Here is a 19,594-nt window from a genome sequence, read left to right as displayed (position 1 = left end):
CCTTTCAGCTACAAGTGGATTATTCAGCATAAAGAAGGATGAAATACACACACATCGTCTATGACCTTGCCATGGTCATTATGAGATTAGAGACACAAAATGGACTGAAAAAGTCCCTTAAACCTAGGATGTTAATGGGTAGGCAGACAGGTCAGCTCTAGACTCTGTGACCCTTCTGGGTGCTTCACGCCCTTAGACTCCTCCAAACCCCCATAGTTGTGGAGGAAAATCTTACTTCCAAACACAAAGCCTTGCACAGCATGTCAGTATTTTAATGTTCTCAGGCTTTTATAAAAACTAGCCCATTTTACCACCTGCCTTAGAAAAAGAAGTGTGTGGATTATATTTCAAATATTTCAATTTCATCCTTTGGCAGAGCTTAACTCCTCCTGGGGGATTAGTTGCCAGCAAGGCTGGGCTGTCAGAAGCTATCCTAAGTGCTTCTCACTGGTCCCTAGCCAGGTAGGGTTCAAGGTCCCTAAATTCCCCAACGATTTCTTTCCCAGAGTGGCTGTGAGCCTTCATGAGGGACAAATACACTTCTAAGCCCCAGCTGGCTTCTGGGGAGCACCCTCCTGACTGAGAGGTGTAACAGCGGAGACTGGCCATGGTGGCCATGATCTCCCATCCATCCTACCCTGTCCTCACCAACCCCCAAAGTTTCACCAATCTAAATGGCACACATTCACTCACCAGCATTTCCGTGCTAGGAAACTGCTTCTCTTTCTGGACCTCTGTGCACAATTTCCAGAGCCTGGGGCCGTCGGCTGTTTCCTCCTCACTCTTGTTCAGAGAGAAAATGAAGGTCACCCTCTGGGTCACCTGGCAGCCCCACAAATCCATTCTGAGGGGCCGTAGCAATGATAACTAATATTTGCCAAGTGCTTTGAAGTTCACCAAGGGGTTTCATATATTTTGCCAGGAATTCTCACAATAGCCCTGTGAGGCAATTATTATCATTATCCACACTGGTTCCTTCCCTGTCCTTTGAATCCCTGAAGCAAGCTAGGAGCATGTGTTCAGGGCACGTGTTCTTGCCTTTCTCCCTGCTGAGAACAGTTTTCCTCCAGATACCTGCATGGCTTTCTCCCTGCACTTCCTTAAGGTTTCTGCTGAATGTCATCTTACCACAGAATCTCATCTTTCCTGGTAGATGACTCCAGCCATCTAAGAACAGCCATGGACTCCAGCTTCCTTATCTGCTTCAACTTTCCTTCATAGCACTTATCATTCATGTAACCTTACACATCCACACATTTCTTGTTGTTTACTAGTCTCCTGTCACTAGGCTGGAGCAGCGGTTGGTCCGTGTTGTTCACTGCTCTACCCCAAGTGTTTAGAATTGTGCCTGACACATAACACATAATTAGTAAGTAACCGCTGAAGAATGAGGCCCACTTTACAGTGGAGCAAGCCCCGTCTTACAGCAGGATAGCAAGAGGAAAATATCTGACTCAACATACTAGTATGTTAATGCCGCTATAACAGATTACCACAAATTTAGTGGCTTAAAAAAACACAAATTCATTATCTCTCAGCCATGGAAATCAGAAATCCAAATCTGAGCCTTCCTGAACTAAAACTAAAGTAACCACTGAATACTAGTATCCTAGAGCCTTCTGGAGGCTCTAGGAGAGAATCCCTTTCCTTGCTTTTCCAGCTTCTGTGGGTGATCTGCCTTCCTCGCCTCATGCCCTTTCGCCGAATTTCACTTCATTCACTTCATCTTCAAAACAGCAGCACAAAACCTTTCATCACTGACTGACTCTCTTGTCTCCGTCTTTCAGCTGTAAGGACCCTGGTGACCACACTTGGCCCACTCAGGTCATCCAGGATAATCTCCTCATCTCAAGATCCTTAACTTCATGATATCTGCAAGTCCTCTTTGCCAGAAGCTAACATAGCTACAGGAATTAGTATGGGGCCATCCTTGGGGGCCATGACTCTGCCTACCACACTCAAGGTCACTCAATAGTAAATATCAATGCTGAGACTATAGAGTAGGTTAACTTTCTGAAACCAGTAGCTGACTCATCAAAAAGAAGGAAAAGGAACCCTGAGAAAGTCCCCGATAACAGCATCACTACCAATGACAGACAGCTGGGAACCATTCCAGCCTCTCTCACTTGATGCTCCTCCTGATTCCACCCCAGGTGGATACCCTGGCAGATAATCCTAGATGACTGTGATGCCCGTAGACTTAATTTCTTCATCTGTTGACAAACAAGATATGGAGTTGCTCCCAATTCTTTGAGTCACGATCAGAGACAGGGGTGCTCTGGAGCAGAGTTTCTCAACCTCAGCACTACTGATAGTTCAGGTCAGATCATTCTTTGTTGGGGATGAGAGTGACCAATGGCCTATACACAGTGGGACATTCTTCATAGGTATCATCCTGGCCTCTCCCCGTATCACCTCTCTCCCAGTTATGACAACCAAAATGTCTCCAGAGATTTATAAATGTCCCATGGGTGAGGGAGGGAGGAAAAAAAAATCACCTCACTTCAGAACCACTTCCCTAGAGGAAACAGACTGAAATGCCACAGTGTGAGGGGAGAGGGATACATCACATACCCAGGAGTCTGGAATTAGAGATGTCTTTGTCTTCATCCACACTTAGGCCCATCACTTATAATGCAGGATTCTGGCTGAAATACATTTGGCTGCACCGAGTATAAAGTGCTTCCCCATACTGCTGGCAAAACATAATTAACCAAATGACAATGGCTTTCACATACACATTGATTCCTGTAATTTCAAGTCTCCATTACTAGATAAATCAACGGCAGAATTATATTTATCAGCAAAAGCCTCCTCTCCTGGCAGACTTTTTGTTAAATATATTAATCCTAAAAGAATAATACTTTCCCTCAGCTTTGCAAAGCAGTCCACCCATAAAAATGTTAATAGCCACAACATCATTTTCAGTAAGCTGCTCCTCCATTAGCTCTGTGGCTCCCCCACACAGCACAGCTGGGGTTTTTCTGAAGATAAGGTGCGTGACAGAAAGAGGCTGGTCTGTGGGGGCCACACAGCTCAAGGACTTCTGGAGGAAAGTTCATGCAACCGATAAGTCCTTGTCTGGGCATGTACCACTTCACACAGCCCTCCGGAAATGTCACTATGGCCCAGAGCAAGGTTAATATCCCTGCACTCTCAGTACTGCAGGGAAGACCCCATTTGGTGTGACCAAGGCATGCTACAGAACCACAGAGGAAGGGGCACAGCCCCCACGGGTCTCACAAGCCCCTTAGGTTCTCATAAAGGTCAGAGCTTCTCGAACATGCAAGTAAATGCTCTGGAGATCTTCGTAAAATTCATATTTTGATTCCATAGGTCTGGGACGGGCCCTGATTCCACATTTCTTTCTTTTTTCTTTGGAAGATGTATTTATTTCTTTTAGAGAGAGAGAGCAAGTGGGAGCGGTGGGGAGAGGCAGAGGGAAAGGGACAGAATTTCCAGCAACCTCCTGACTAAGCATGGAGCCCCACAAGGAGCTCGATCCCACGGCTGTGAAATTTATTATGACCTGAGCTGAAATCAAGAGTCAGACACAACAGACTAAGCTCCCCCAGACGCCCCTGATTTCACGTTTCTAACCCGCACCCAAGTGATAGTGGTCTGCAGGCCACACGTTCGGTATCAAATGCTAGACCACCTGCTCTTAAGCCCCTCACCCGTTAGACTTGCTGAGAAAGGCTTCATTCCAAAAGAAGCACACCCCTGAATGGAAGCCACTGGTAACTAGTCCTACTTCACACACAAAGAGAAGTTTGTGGCCTCGGTTACTCTGGATTCCAAACCCAGTGGGAGAGATAATTTCACGACTTATTTCTGTACCACGATAATTGCACAGTAGCTCTTGCCATTTATTAGCACGCACATCTGGCAGCTCTCTTGCCTGCAGGCCGGCAGGCTCCAGACTCCAGAGTCCTGCAGAGCCCGGGCGAGCATCCAGTTGCTGACACAGCAGCCAGAGGGTGCGTGGGGACTGCAGAATGACTGTGCACGGTGTCCAAGGGGGCCCAGCCTGGCCTCCCCTTAAGCAACAGGAGGGGACCGATCTGGGTGAAAGCAGAGCGTGGAGATCAGAGGCTGGCCTCTGCCCAGGACGTCACTTCTCCAGCTGCAGGCAGATTTGAATAATTGGGGCTGTGAGGCAAATGCAGATGCCTTCTTTGGCCTGTGAAGTGAGCCCTGCGAGTTCCCACACAGGCAGCGCTTTAGCTCATCTGGAGGAAGCCCTGGCTACTTGATAATGCAGCTGCCGTGCACAAACACTGCGCAGACCAGACCAAACACGGACAGGAGGGGGAATAACTAAGGAATCCTTTTGGTAGGGCTGGGAGGGGGGAGGGAGAAGTGGTGCATCTCTGTTTAAATTCAGGACATGAGATTCCCGCTACTCTCACCCTTGCCTGCGCCACTGAATCAGCCTTGACCTTTGACCTGGACCAAGTCACCAACCTTTCTCTTGCCTCATATTTTCTCTCATCAGACAAATGAGAATAAAAAGAACTCTTCACAGAGGTGCTGGGCAGTCCAGTGTCCCACATCAGGCACTGAGCGGAGTGGGGGGAGGGTGGGAAAACCTGAGATGTCCTCATGGACTTCACCACTCACAGCTGTTTCATTTGGAACAAATCAGTTAAACCTGGAGTGACTTAGTTTCCTCACCTGTATAATGAGGTTAAGATCCCAATGATTATCTCACCAATTTCTAATGGAGATCAAATAAAAACATGACTGTTGTAAACCGCCCAACGTACAGAGATTACATCATTGATGGCAAATGGGATACAAGGGCCTTGTTTATACCACAAAGACACATTACTGTTTAGAATCAGAGCTTTCTACACTACTGTCTTGGGATTCACTTATGTAGCAAATTTAAGGGCACTCCACGACCATCATTATGGAAAACAGTAAACAGTCTGTGCCTTGCCATGCTAAGAAATATGATACTAAGTAACATGTTTTAGATCAAAGTTCCATTATTCCAACAAATAATTGAAACGATGCCAAAAAAATTTAAGATAACTGAGCTCAGCCTCGCCTCCCTCATGAAAATGCAATCTACCCTGTGTTCTTCCCAGTAAGCTAATGGCACTCCAAGGAAATCCACAGTGAGGAAGTGCATCTTCCCTCCAGCCTGCTCAGCCTGCTCTAGCATTTTCATCCTTGCCTCGTGTCAGGCAGACTTGGGGAGTATGACCCTGCCCTCCAGACCTGTTTATTATTCTTCATCAAAATAGGACTCCTTATTAAAATCAATGTAGCCCGTCAAGCCATGGCACTACTGGCTGAGCCCAAGTCGAGAAAACTGAAAATAGCAAGCACAAAGAGGAAAACAATTTTGCATGGCTCTTTTGGATTAATAAAATCAGTAATTTTATCAGAAGTAGGTTATCATTCTAGCATGCTAGAGATATATGGTCAGTCAACCTAGCCTGATGGAATAAGGGTGTTATTGTAAGAGACAGTCATTCATCCCACACATTCCTTGAGTACCTGCCATGTGCTGTGCCATGTGTGGTAACTGGAAAACATTACTGGGAAAAGGAGGTATATTAAATCTACAATTAATTACTTGTTTGGTCTTTACTGAGATAGATATCAGCCTGAGTTTTGCTCCCAAAAGATCTTTTGAAGCAAGTAGGTGTGGGCATGTTACCAAGGAGTGACAAATGTAGAGAGTACTCAGAGCAAACTAACAAAGTCAGTAGAGGATTGAATGGCACTGACTCAAGCTTTTTGACAAGCTAGAGTAATATGTGAATATTACTCTAGCTTGAATATGTGTAACTCCTGGGTGTGCATTAGCATCACCTGTGAAGCTTTCTAAACACACCTCTGCTATCTGTGACCCGGTCTAACCTCTAGAAAGCCCAGCCTCTCAAAGCATGGTCCCAGTACCAGAAACATCAGCACCACCTGAGAACACATTCCAAATTTAAACTCTTGAAACTGATCTCAGATCAAATGAATCTGAGACGCTGGGCCTGGGGCCCAGCAACTGGTATTTTGCCTAATCTCAGGTGAATGTTAAAATTTGAAAATGGCTTCTCTAAATTATACTTTACAAGGTCTAAGGTGTGCTCATAGAAGAAATCAGTCTGTTGGTAGATCACTGCACCCTACTTTTTTGTGGTTCCCACAAAAGCAAAATATAAAGGGAGACATTCAGGGGAGGATAATTAAAGTAATCATGGAGACAGAATCCCATTCCTTTGAGTTCAGACTCAGTTCAAACTTGCTATAGTTAGACAGCAAGTTTAGAAAATCATAAATGCTGTAGATCAAAGGAGCATGGATGCCATTGCCAGAATGCTAGGAAGCAATAACAGCAAAGAGAAGCACGAAGGCAGAAATCTTCAGAATAAGTAAAAGCAAGCACCGCCTTGTCCGGTGTATAATAAACACATGTAGTTCTACCAGGTGAAATCATCTTTGAAGGTAAGAGATAGTATCTTATTAAATTTATTCATCAAAAGTCAGTAATGCTTAAAGTTACAGGTTCAGATTCCTGGGTTTCTACCTAGTACCTCTATGATCTTGGGCAAATCACTTAACTTTCCCAAGTCCCAGGATTCTAATGTATAAAATAGGAAACTACTTACCTGCCACATAGCATTGTTGTAAATAACAAATGTGTTGATATATGTAAAGTGTCAGGAAGCACTTGATAAATGTTAGCTACCATAATCATTTTAATATCTTCACTATGTCCTATTGCACCTGGCCCATTATTCAAGTATTGATTGACTTAAATTGATAGGTCTTTTAAAAGTCTTGGGAATTTTACCATGTATTTATAGACAAGGAGGAAAACAAAACATGGATAAACGAGGACAGTTAGATTCTTTGGAGAGTGAGGCAGAAGATAATTGTTTCATTGAGTTGGATTAATAAAAAATTTTTAATGAAGGTTGAGATAAATTGATGGATATCAACTCCATAATTGGAAATTATGAGAACTTAATAATATTTGAACTGAATTACAGAGATAAAAATAGACTCTTAAGATTAGAAAGGATCTTTGGCAAGCACTTATTTCCAAAACAATGTAAGACTATATATTTGACAGCATCCCTGTGAGTCTTGGTATGAACACTTCCAGTCATGAGACCCCATTATTTGACAAGATAGCACATTCCAACTTTGAAGAGTTTGGATGCCCAGAAAGTTATTACTTATATTGAACTCAACTCTGCCTTCATATTTTCTGATCGCTTATCCTCCTTCCTGTGATTTTAAAATACAAATCTTGCTGAGCATTTCTACCCATTGAATATACTATGTGTGAGGAGAAGCACATCTCTGGATAAAATCAATCTGTTTTTCTGTTAGGGCTGAAATAAACACCACACTGAAATTCACACATTATAAAATATTTTTGGATGTGCTTCTCTCTGAGTGGAGGCACTAATCTTGGCAGAAAGAAAATGAAAGGGGCTTGGGATATAAAGAGGATCTTACCTGTAAGTGCCACATGGTTATGGAGCAGAAGTCAGCTCTGCACACAAGTACTAGCAATATACAGTTAAAGAGGCTCTGATAGATACATGTTGAGGCCACGCAAGAACACAAGCCCACCAAGAAAGAGGAGGTTATCAGAAAAGGCCTGGAAGCTGAGTAGCTCACCAGGTAAATGAGGGGAGGGGCAAGCATTTGAAAATTCAGAAAGGTGTAAAGTATACTGTGCATTCTGGAACTCAAAGTGATTCAGCACAGCCAAAGCACCAAGCTCTGTGAGGAGGGGTGCAGTGAGAGACAGGCACATGTCAGAGTCTGTAGACCAAACAGTCATAAGGACTCTACATGGATTCACAACACAAGCTCTAACGTTGTAACCACCTTCTCCACTCCCTCAAGGAATGCCATTAGCCCTAAACCCCTAGCAGAGCCTACACATGGTGGAAACCTGACTCATCACAGCCTTATTTCTTTCCAAGAATTGGTGTCTACCCTGTTCTATAGAAGGCAACTTAGAGCCCAGTGAAGTTAAGTATCTTATCTCTATCTGACTATTATGGGGACCAACAAAGGAAAATCAATCTTACAAGTTGCCAAGTCCCAACTTTTCCAAATGTTCCTATGACTCTTTCATGCATTAAAAGCAAGGAAAAAGAAACGACTAGACAAAGAAAGTGCACCTCACTTCACAGCTTCCGTGAAAAGGAATTGATGGGATCCAGAAACCAGTGTTGGCAGGTTAGTGATGAGTCCCCCAGCAGAACATTCTGGTGGGTTCAGCTCCCACAAGACATCTGAACCAAATACCTTGTTTTCCCTTTGGGGATCTCCGTTGTTATTAAACCAAGTAAGCTCCATTAAAAACACTGAATTGGTGGAAGGTACTCTGCCCACACTAATGCACTGACACAGAATTAACTCCAGGTAAGGAAAACTGTGAGTACAAGGAAATTTATAACACTAATGACTTTAACAAATCTGAGCTGATTAACAGGACGCCATGAACTGAAATCCTTGTGTTCCGATCAATCTTCCAGGAAACTTCCCAAAAGCACACTTGTGGGAGAAAAATCCGTGAGATATTCTAGGCAGGTTTCTTCATAAAAAGAGAGGACTAATTGGAAAAGACACAGTACACCGACAAGTGGGGTGATTATTAGCTAGTAATTCTTCAGTTACCACTCTTTTTGGTAAACAAATGTCTACATTTACATTTACACTCATTCCCCCATAAACAGAGTCTCTGACACTTTTTCAAACAAAGGCCCCCCGGAGACATATACTCATCAGCTCAAAGCCCGCCCTAATCAGTCGGAGGTAGTGGGGAATTTCGGTGACGGGACACTTTCGTGCTAAGACTGTTACTGGAGAAGGAACCTGCAAGCAACTGGGTTAGATGAAGAATTGAGAGCAATCTATCCAGCAATTAGAGGGGTAAATTGCAGAACACTTAGGAGAGGATGGCTCCGAACAAGAATGTTAATGAAGCAGCATTTGAGCAGGAAAGGGGGAACAAAGGTTCTCCTCAATCATTACTTAGCTGAAAGATTAAAGAAGCCTTTGGATGGTGGCATATCCACTGAGTGACTGCATTAGGAACACATCTGGATATAGTCCTTAGGCATTTGTTTGCCTGGTTAATTTTCCGTTAAAGATGGAATGGGCACCTGCTCATAAGCCGTAGAAAACATCCACTCCTTCCTCAGTCCTGTATTCCACTACATCAAACTATACGGTTGTTCATCTCCCCTGCATTGGTCAGGTGAAACCACTACAGATCTGAGTGACAATATCCGACAACCATCTTAACAGGGTCTTATTCAGAAGGAACGGCCAAGAGCCTCACATCAGCATCACAGCTATGCTAGGTATCATCTGTTAGCGCACACTATCTATTTTTACCTTCTTCTGCTCTTCCCCTATCTTGCAGAGCAAAGGCTGAAAAACGAACTGACTTCCTGATCACTATGGTCCTTGATGGCGTTTATATTCTGTCTATGGAATGCATTACTGAAAGATCTGAAATGCAGAGGAGATGGATAATCTTTCTTTGGTGGCTGAAGTGTGGCATCTGATAATTCTGAGTTTCCACAGCATTTTCACGGACTAGACACCATATTCGTGATGTGGAAAGACTATGACGCTCCCAGTAACTTCCTGCAGCTATCTGCTCTTGAGTAAATTACTTCAGCTCTCCGTCTCTTAGAGTCATCACCAGCAAACAGTGGGATGATAATGATATCTACTGCATAGGGTTGCTTTGAAGACTAAGTATCTGGCAAGAAGCTTAGGTATTATTTCTGCAATTTGGTGTTAGGTATTATTTCTGCTGCATATAACCACCTAGAAGGATGTCTGGCAAAAAAGAGGTGCTCCGTAAGGGTTAGCTAAGATGAGGAAAATAGTTTAAGACTGAAAGGATATAGCTGGTAAAGGAAGAGACTGAATGTCAGAAGACAGCTGACAGTGTGCAGCATTTCAACAAATTAGTCTCTCTGTGCTTCATTTATTTAATGTGTCTAATTCAAACAGAGACAATATCAGGTTCACAAGATCATTTATTACATGGGATAATATGTTTATAAACTTTGTAAGGCAAGAAGAATTATGCAAGTGTTTATCAATAGTAGTGACAATAGAAAGTGCTGAGGGGTTCACAGGAAGGAATCCTGACTTCTATGGAGAATCAGGCAAACCAACAAGGAGGAAATAGCGTTTGGATAGGGCGTTGAGGGGTGGGTAGATTTTCTACACAAAGCGATGACAGGTAGGAGCCGTCCAGTCTGAGCTAAGGCATGAAGGTGAGAACTCACAAGACCAATAGAGAACATGTTATTCTTCTTCTAACATCTTCTTCGAGCAGTTATGCCACATAAGCTCTGAGAAACAGTTAAGCAAAGGAATCCTAAGTGAAACATCCTAATTGGCTTTCTGCATATTTAGCATCGCTTACAGAAAAAAACCAGTTATGGGGGCAGGCTGCACTGAAAAGAGAAAGCTCATGGGCATGATTAGGTAGCCTACAGAATTTAGGATGCATTCTTCTGAGTTTAAAGCAAAAGAGAAAAAAGAAAGCTTCCTACTAGCAGGAAAATGTCAAGGTGGCTCAGGTGGTGAATATGATTCTGTTGCCATGCTTCCCGTGTTTTTGTCACCATAAGAATTTGCAATACAGGCACAGCACTCGCTGAAGAGATGAATGACCTCATGTTAGGTGACTCCATTCCCAATCTCTAAGTGGAGGATAACAACAACGGGCTGAGAGTGAGTTATTTAATGAAAAGGAGAATTATAATGATCGTGCTGGTTTCAAGAAACAAAGAAGCAAATTGGCCACAGACCCGTGCACAAAACAAATAAATAAATAAATAGGCAAACAAACAAATAAATAATTCTGGAGATGATGTGGGGACTGGAATCAGTTCATATGCATGCTCCCATGGATGTCAAAAGCAAATTTGCCTCTTTGAAGTAGATGTTCAAGAAAGAAACACAAGGGCTATTTGGCTTATAGCTGAGCACCCAAAACTGTGCCTCATTTTCATCCTCTGTGGATTTCTGACAAGCTATACCAATTTCCACCTAATTTTAAATCAAGAGAATATATTACCATAGACCATGAGCTCTTTAATTTGGGAATATCAACATTTTTGCCCTGAAAGGCTGTCCTGAACATATCCTGCCAGAAAGCTCATATTATTGCAAGGATACAGGGTTAAAAGGCTCAGTGCAGCCAGGGATGAAACACTGTCATCAACCATTCTGCTTTTGAAACAGGGCTTAAATCACTTGCAAAACAGCCTATGTCTTTTGAAAAATATAAGGAGAGAAGTATGAGGTCAACTCATCAGCAAGACAGCAAGAATGGTGGTGCTATGGTTGTTATGCCTACCAGTACAATAGAGTAAAAAGTCAGGAAGAGAGCTTCAGTTTTGTACTCAGCCCAGATGCAGACTGCGGCAAAGTGATCAACTTACATCAGCTCGCAGCAATAAGTATAATCTCACCTCTTATTACTCATCATCCAACCCACAAAAGCAGAAAAGACCAAGTGACATATGAAAGACACAGGCAACTGAACCCTGACCAAAGGAAGTAGGGGCCAGTATGGAGAATAACATGTTAACACACTGGATGCTCTCGATCATATGACTAACCCTAGAGTTCTGGAGTCCAGAGTTGAAGACTCAGCCCTGCCACCAGGAGCAAGTGTGACTTGGAACAAGTTGTATAACCTTCTTAGTCTTGACATCCTTATCCACAATATGGGAGAATAATGTTACATAACTCATACTGTGAGATATTTTTAAATTCATTGATTCATTAAAAGCCTTATATACTGTTATACTTAATTTTACATGTTAACTTACTGAGCCATGATGGATAGATATTTGGTGAAATGTTATTCTGGATGTGTCTGTGAAATTGTTTTTTGGGAGAGATTAACACCTATTTTTTAAATTTTTAAAAATATTTTATTTATTTATTTGAAAGAGAGAGACAGCAAGAGACAGAACACAAGCAGGGAGTGTGGGGGAGGGAGAAGTAGACTCCTCACTGAGCAGGGAACCCGATACGGTGCTCAATCCCAGGATCCTGGGATCATGACCTGCACCAAAGGCAGACATTTAACAACTGAGCCACCCAGGCACCCCAAGAGATTAACATTTAAATTGTACTTTGAGTATAGCCAAGTACCCTTCATAATGTGGGTGGGCCTTATCCAATCAGTTGAAAGCCTACTAGAACAAAGGCTGACCTCACCCAGAGAAAAGGAATTCTTTAAGAACAGATTGTCTTTGGACTCAAACTGCAACTCAAGAATGCTAGACTACCCCATCATATTTTGGACTCACCAGGCCTCTATAATCACATGAGCGGATTCCTTAAAACAAATCTCTATATATACACACCTTCTGTTGGTTAGGTTTCTCTGAAGAATTCTGACTAATGCTTACACTAAGAAAAAAAAGGAAATCAGTTGGTAAAGGTGATTCAAAACAAGAAAATACAATCTTGATAAGTTTCAAGAGAAAAATCAAATAGTCATTTCAATAGATGCCCAAAAAGTCACCTGACAAAATTTAACACATATAAATATGATTTTAGAAAAATGATTTTAAAAGCAATTGGATTCTTCCCTAATATGGTAAAGAAATTCAAGTCAGGTCAATTTTATACCGAGTGATCAAACATTAGAAGCACTCTTTTTTAAAATCTCTTTAGAAGCTATTGTTTACAATTGTATGATAAGTTCTAGTTAATGCCATAAAATTTTGAAAAGGGAGAAAAAGATCATTTAAAAACACTGAGACTGCACACAGAAACAATCTAAAGGAAACTTCTAAAACTTAACTGGACCTCACAAACAAACTGGACCTGCACAAGAGTGCAGTATAACAAACAAATGCAAGACAACCATATAATGGGCTTCCTGAAACAAAGGGAAAAGGGATTATAGAATAATGAATGTAGTGATAAATGGTTAGTGATGTAAAAAATATACACAACCTTCTATATATACCACAATTATAACTTCATAACCCTGTCTGCATATAGAGAAAGACTAAATAGAAAACTAATGCAATAGGATATTTAAATGAAACTACTTCTGTCTCAAGAGTTTTGGGAGAAAACAACAAAGACCAGAAAAAATATAACCTAGGTGCACAGTGCTTCCACATACTAAACCTAGGGGGACATTACCTATACAGGACATTTGAAGTTGCCACAATGCTTCGGTGGCATTTACCTCATTTCTGGCATATATAAGAAAAGTGAAAGAGGCATTTTTTGAGGAAGAAAGTAGTCCCTCGGCTCATCCTCAAGTTCTCCATCTTTCAGGGAGCAGAGATGTCCTTGCTCTATATACATGTGAGCTCTTATTTTAAGAGGCAGTACATGTGGTGGTGAAGAGCAGAGGCTCTGGAGTCAGGGTACCAATTTCAGCAACTCCACTCAAAAGGCCATGCAACCTTCGACAAGGTATCTTTTCTGAACCTTTGTTTCCTCATTTGCAAAATGGGATGATAATAATACCTAATTATTAGAATTACGAGATTTAAATAGATAAGAATATGTAAAGTATTTAGAATAGTGTCTGGAACATAGCAAGCACTGTATGTGTTGGCTTATTATTATCATTGTTATAATTACTCCTGTTATGTAATTGTTGACACCTTCTGGGGACATGCTTTGGAAAACCTCATCTTGTGAGCTCTGGGAAAGATAACTGAAAGATATGTAAGTAAGTGTCCTCCATCCAATAAACATTATTGGGCCTTATTAGAAAGTTATTGGCAAGGGTTGCCTGGGCAGTTCAGTTAGTTAAGCCTCTGACTCTTGGTTTCAGCTCAGGTCATGATCTCCGGGTTGTGACACTGAGACCCGAATGGGACTCCGTGCTCAGTGGGGAGTATGCTTGAGATTCCTTCTCCCTCCCTCTTCCTCCCAGGTTGCACACACTCTCTCTAAAATCAATAATAAATAAATAAAATCTTTTAAAAATATGGGAAAAAGTTAGTTATTGGCAAAATATAATACCATACAGAATCAAGAAGTTATTTACTTGAATCTTTCCTTCTAGGAATTCTACAAATCATTTGCATTGCCAAAAAGTGGGCTGCATTAACAATAGAGGAAACTGATTAAGGGCTTGGGGATAACTAACAGGAATTTAAAAGCTCAGATTGGTTTCCAATGTGTTTTTGCAGGAATCTTTGAAAAATTTGGATTTTTTAAGTTTTTTTGAGGACTATGGGAATTATTTCTAGGATACTCACTTTTTCCCAAAACTATCTATTGTATTCAGTATAGAAAATTAAGACAATGGTGTATTCACAATGCACTTGTCTTATACATCCCTTGCTGTGGAGCTGGACTATTACAAATTTCAAATTATTTTGAACCACCTCTTTTTGTGGTCTTCCTCATCTCAGTTAATAGCAAGCCCAACCTTCCAGATACAAAGATCGAAAATCTACTGCCATTTTTAAAAATTAACTTCTTATTTTAGGACAGTTTTAGATTCACATAAAAATTGAGAAGACAATACAGAGGGTTCCCAAATACTCCACCTCCAGTTTCCCTTATTATCAAAATCTTGTATTGGTATGATACATTTGCTATAATTAATGAACCAATATTGGTAAATTATTAGTAGGTCCATACTTTATGGAGATTTTCTTAGTTTTGACCTAATATCCTTATTCTGTTCCAAGAACTCATCCAGGATACCACATTACAGGTAGCAGTCATGTCTCCTTAGGATCCTCTTGGCTTTGGCAGTTTCTCAAATTTCCCTTGTTTTTATGACCCTGGCAGTTTTGAGTAGTACTGGTCAGAATGGTCCTCAATTTATATTTGTCTAGGGTTCTTCTCATGATTACACAGGAGTTATGGGTTTGAGAGAAGAAGAGTGTAGAGGCAAAGTGTCATTTCATGGCATCACATCAAGGGTATATACTACCCACATGATTTATCACTATTGATGTTGACCTTGTTCACCTGGCCGAGGTAGTATTTGTCAGGTTTCTCACTATAAAATTACTATTTTTTTCCCCTTTCCATATTGTACTCTTCAGAAGGAAGTTATTATAAGCAACCCACACTTAAGGAATGGGAGAGTACTCACTTTTAAAATACTCCAATACATTTATCTAGATATCTTAAATTCAATTTTTTTCAAAGATGAAAACAGCTCTAAAATATTTCACAGATAAACATTGCTTTAAAAATAAAGGGCTTAATTCTACTAATTTTTTCTAATAACAAATACAATACCTGCTCATCACAGAAAAAATGGAAAACACAATTAAGCGAAAGGTCACCTAGAGTTACAATCCTGACAGAGACCATTATACTGAATATTTGGAGCTACTGTCTCCAAACTATCTTTCTAGGCCTACACTTCAAGAGCTAAAATAATCCTCCACATACACTACTCTACCTCACTTATCACCATTCGACATTATGAAAGTGTTTTATCTTTATAATTCCAGAACCTACCATGGGGCTCAGATTGTAGTGCATTCAGCAATTATGAGCCAGTGACCTTTCTGACTTGATGAACTGACCAACCCCGTTTAAACCATTGAATAAAATTTGCTGACCAATGTAATCTCGGGCTCTGCCTTTGCCCTCACAGGACGACTAAAGTCACTGGCACAGAATCACCAATTTGGGGCCTTGCAAAATAAATTAAATCAGTAAAATAGTATGTAGTCTGTAAGGACGAAAAGAAATGATGGCGTGTGAAATGCTTAAGTACACGGGTCCATGATCCCTTGTCCCAGCCAAATGCCTGGAACCAGGTACATTTGGGAACTGAGAATTCTCCCACTGAGGAGGATGAGAGAGCAAATGCACAGCATATGATGGAAGACCACAACTAAGGACAGAGGAACACACTGTAATCAACAGAGATATCTTCCATAGCAAAGCGTGCAAATCCTCACAGTAAACACAGTTTCCTTCTGTCTTATCATTTTTAATGGTGCACTTGTGTCTGAGTTGTGGGAACACCTTCCCCAGGAGTTCTAGTCACTTTAACCCCAGTTTATCACTAGCTAGAGACCAAATATGGAGTTGATTTCTCATCTTGCTGGTTGCCTAGAAATTTAAGTAGTAAAATTCAAACTGAAAGACCACCAGGATAGAGGTCTAGCATTTTGAATTTCCAGGGATGATTTTTTGTTATCCAGAAACCAAAGATATAAATAAGCCTCCTTATTGGCGCTCTGTGCCAGGTTTCAGGTTTCTTCCCCAGCCTCCCCTTTCACTAGGGCAGAGCTGTTAAGGGCCCAGCTTTAGGGCTGTGTGTGGACAGGGAGTGGGGTGGAGACAGTTCTCACTCTTCTGTGTTCGTTAGTGGACCGAGGCCCTGCCTTCTGTTCCTGGGGGGTCAATATTATGTATCCCCTCAATTATTGATATTAATAAAACTCCAGGAAACCACAACATCCAAGTTCATGCTTACATATATTCCCATTCCTTTGGAGTTCCTGGTGCCTAAAGACTTAATTTTTTTCTGGCAGTGTCAGCTGGGCATTAAATAAGGCAACCTATTTATCCAGCATGACAGCAAGAGTGCTGTCATGTTCTCGTAGACCACCATATTGCCAGACCAGAACTCTTCATTTCCTTTTCCTTTTAAATCAATCATCTATTTATTAACTACTTAAAATTTTTCCATTAGCCAGATTGCTCAATGAACCAGATATACCATTTCCTAAGTCTTGCAGGATACTACTTGATATAGGAGATGTAGAGTTACTTTTGAAATGAAAATTCTTTAATAAATATTTTTCTTTTGTATGTAAGCCTTTGTAAGCCTACTCTGGAAAATCACTAGGCCGGAGAAATCACAGCTCAATGCTAACTTAGTGACAAATTATCCTCCAGACATTGAGTACAATTGTTTAATGAAAATTACTTTTTTCTCTATCCTTAACAGCAGTGGAATAAATCTGTTGTGATGAAATGTCAAAGCCCTTTAGATGGTATTGTTCTAGGACACTTGTAACTGGGTCTTTCTCATTCTCTTCCTTGGTGAACCCCAATTTTGGTTTTTTTTGGAAAGCGGGGTTTCTTGCTGATCCTTAGCACAGCTGAAATCTAGAACTGAGCAAGCACTTATTAAATATTTGGAATTGACTATTATTCATGGTTAATACTAACTGCCACATGATGAATGGTTTTTGTGCTAGTCATTCTGTCAGGCTGGAACTTGAGAAAAGCTGAAGCAAAACTCTTACCATTGGGGCCCTAATTCTGTCATCTTTTTCAACTCTCAAATCAGGATGCTTTTTTGTGGGTGCTCTGTTTTGTCTTTCTTTGCTTGTCACAAATGAATTTCAATTTTTCATAGGCCCCTATCAAGTGTGTTAACATGGCAGTTGGGAAACGGGCATTTATCTACTTAAGATTCTGTAATGAAATAAAATTCCCTGTATCTTCCTGGGGAACAAATTACTACGTTGAAAACTATGATAATAATGGATCTTTCATCAATAACAAATGTGATTTGTAAAGTGAAAATCAATCTATTTTGACTGATGATGCCTCATAGCAATAGGGAAGATTTCATCTGAATAATTATAATAAAACTATATGATTTATCAGTTGAGTAAGACTAGAAAGTCAGTAAGTAATCAGTCTTGTCTGGCCCTTTTCTGGTTTAATGACCTTGGGAAATCATGACCTTTACTTCCCTCTCAAAAGAACAAGCTAGTTTCCTAAACATATGTCCCTGATGAGGAAGACAGCACGTGTCTTAGCTCACAGTCTGAGCTGACTGGTGGAGTGACAGACGTGTCTCCTTGCACAAAGCCTTCCAGTGGTTATGAAGTATGGGTTTGGAAAGGTAGCTCCTGGCATCCTGTAGGCAGCACCTTGTTTAAAAATGAGTTTCAGAATGTTTGGTTATTGTTTTTATAAAATACCTTTAACATATAATGTATGTATCAGCTAGGACTCTGGTTGCAAGTGACCAAAACATAGTTCAAGGCAGCACACATAGAAAGGAGGGATTTATTAGGTTATATGCCCAAACCACAGAGGAGGGTAGACTGACTGGTCTCAGCACCAGAGCATTTGTTCAGGTCCTCGCTTTAGCTCTGCAACTGATTTTTGCTTCTCTTGCTGTCTTGGTCTTGCCCCCTCCAGGGAACACAGCCACTGCCATCCAGAGAATCCCAGCTCAAGAGCTCTACAACTAAAGAAAAGAGCACAGCATTACCCAGGAAAATAATAAAGTCTGGGACCAGTTCAAAATGGCTTATCTTGAGCCATGTGTCCATCTTGCGGCCAATCACTTGATTGGTCCATTACTAGCCTGAATTTTCTGTTCACCTCTGTCATCAGAAGGGAGGGATTATTTCTGTAATAAAGAGGCAGTGAAGAGGAGATAAGCATAAGAGACACCACATATACCTAACTGACTAATCCTGTATTTTAACCATTTAATTATGTAATACAGTATATATTCATACAGTCTGTGTGTATTTAAGAAAGTATAAGTTGTTCTGTAAGCATGTGTGTATGTATAGATCACATGCATATAGGGGTGTGTGTGTGTGTGTGTGTGTGTGTATATATGTCTTTTCCGTATTGTTTATATTGGTTCATGAATGTGTATGTATGTATGTATATATTACTGTTTTGCCAAGTATGCATAGTTTTTCCCTTTTCAGGGATCCCATTCCCAACCTACATTATCATTCCCCAATGAATGCATTGTTTATCTTCTATTCCCTAGAGTAAGTTGCATTCCAGGCAGATGGGCCTACTTATTGACCCCTCATGTGTCTGATTTCCTTCTCTGGAAAGTCAGAGGATCATGCAGGCCTCTGGCATTCCTCAGGGGTTCCTTGGGCAAGGGATGCCTTGTCTATGTTGGGGGTACATAGAGGGAAGCATTATTAGAAGTGACACCATATGTAGTTTTCGGTACAGCAGGACCAAAGTATGAGTGCTACAAGACTTGATGTCACTAGCCAACAAAATTTAGAGGCAAGAGATTAGCCTCTTGCCTAATCTCTTGAACCAGAAAGAGGTAAGAAATGGAACACCCACAGTAGGCATTCACTGTAACTTTTGGTTTAGTGTACTTGGCCTACTAGGAGTGGTAGGAGCTGAAGGAAAATGGACAGGGTCTAATCAGAACTTTGGCTCTTGCTCTTTTCCCTAGCTCAACTTTCTCTCTTCTCTCCATGCCATCCAAATCCTTCTCCTATGCACAAGTCTCACTTCCCATGAAAGCTTCATGGAGCTTTTCCAGCCCATAATTACGTCTGTCCCTCCCATGAGGCTCTGGAGCAGAGACTGCCTTGACATGCAGCGACTGTTGGGGAGTTTATACCTCATGACCACACTGAGAAACATCATCTCTTCTCCACTCAATAAATATATGCCTTTACACTTAGGAAAAAAATAAATTATCTTAAAAATGATGAATTTAATATGCACATGCCAAATAAGTAATCTTTATGGTATGTTAATTTAGTTGTTTCCTTTTCTATAACAATTTAATAGTTGAAATTTCTCTTACTTTACGATTACACAAATGTGAATATTCAGAATTTAATTAACAATTAAATCGATCAGATTTAAACTTTTG

At 41.0% G+C, this 19,594-nt stretch overlaps 1 protein-coding gene across 2 annotated transcripts in view; it reads right to left on the bottom strand.

Moving 5' to 3' along the window:
* The window catches only part of ST6GALNAC3 (ST6 N-acetylgalactosaminide alpha-2,6-sialyltransferase 3), a 527,343-nt gene that overhangs the window by 273,037 nt on the left and 234,712 nt on the right, over positions 1-19,594 (bottom strand). The window lies entirely within an intron of this gene.

This window comes from Mustela lutreola, chromosome 10, assembly GCF_030435805.1.
Source record: "Mustela lutreola isolate mMusLut2 chromosome 10, mMusLut2.pri, whole genome shotgun sequence".
NCBI lineage: Eukaryota > Metazoa > Chordata > Mammalia > Carnivora > Mustelidae > Mustela > Mustela lutreola.
The sequence above is the reverse complement of the archived record's forward strand: the minus strand, read 5'-3'. Positions and strand labels throughout refer to the sequence as shown.